The following is a 1,188-nucleotide window of genomic DNA, read 5'->3' on the forward strand; positions in this document are numbered from 1 at the left end:
TAGGGGCAGCTGGGCACCATATGTGAGAAAAACAGCGCCATGACGCAATTCACTCTGCCAGAAATTTGAAAATGACATGCTGTACTGCTTGGCATTCGGGCCGGAAGCTCCAATACGAATATTTAAGAGTGTTTGGGTGTCAATTTGAGGACAGTGCAGAGAATTCAAAAAGAGTTGGATGAGTCTAATGGTGATTACGAAGGTACGCCAGCTCAGAAAACTCGCTCTGGTCGTTCGGATAAGAAAAGAGCTCCTGAATTAGTTGGTGAGATCCAGGCCATGATTGACAACGATCCCTCCAAGTCAATCAGGTCCATTGTCAGGGACATGGGAGTGTCTGAGTTTATTATCAGGCAAGTAGTGCATGAAGAGAATCAGTCTTCCTCATACAAGAAGAGAAAGGGCCAATTTTTATCACAAGCCATCAAGGACAGGAGCAAAGACCGTGCTACGAAGCTTTCGAACAAACTCAATCAACCCCTCCAATCGAACATGTTTTGGTTTTTCTCAGACGAGAAAAAATTCTGCCAAGATCAAATGGCGAACACACAGAACAACTGTTGGCTTGCCGTGTGCCCAAAACATGTACCGAGATTGATAAAAACAAACATCCAGTCAACATCATGGCGTTTGGAGTGATCACTAGTGATGATGACATTATGCCTCCATTCATCTTCTCACACTTCCTCACACTCAACACGGAGGCCTACAAGTGCCTTGAGGAGGTAGTGCTGCCCTAGGTCAAGAGGGTGGCTGCTGCAAGACTCTATGTCTGGCAACAGGACTCTGTACCATGCCACACAAGCAGGAGAACCCAGCCATGGCTGTTAGGCAATTTCTGCGACCACATCACCCCTAACATCTGACCACCTAACTCCCCAGACTACAACCCCCTTGATTATTATGTATAGAGTGCAGTTAGTTGAGTGAGAGAGCAACAAATCTCAAAGATGAACTGAAAGCAAGAATTATGGCAGCATTCACCATTAAACAAGAGTTGCAGGAGATTCTGAAGTCGTCTGAAGGCCGTGGTTGAAGCTAATGACGATTTTATTGAATAAATTTATTCTTTAGTATTTCAAGATATTTTCATGTAATTTTGGTAAATACATCTATTAAAACGAGATATCAGAGTTATTTTCATTTTTGCATAATTTAGACGACGGTCTATTCACCGCATCCTATATA

The sequence above is a fragment of the Octopus bimaculoides genome, chromosome 20, assembly GCF_001194135.2.
Source record: "Octopus bimaculoides isolate UCB-OBI-ISO-001 chromosome 20, ASM119413v2, whole genome shotgun sequence".
NCBI lineage: Eukaryota > Metazoa > Mollusca > Cephalopoda > Octopoda > Octopodidae > Octopus > Octopus bimaculoides.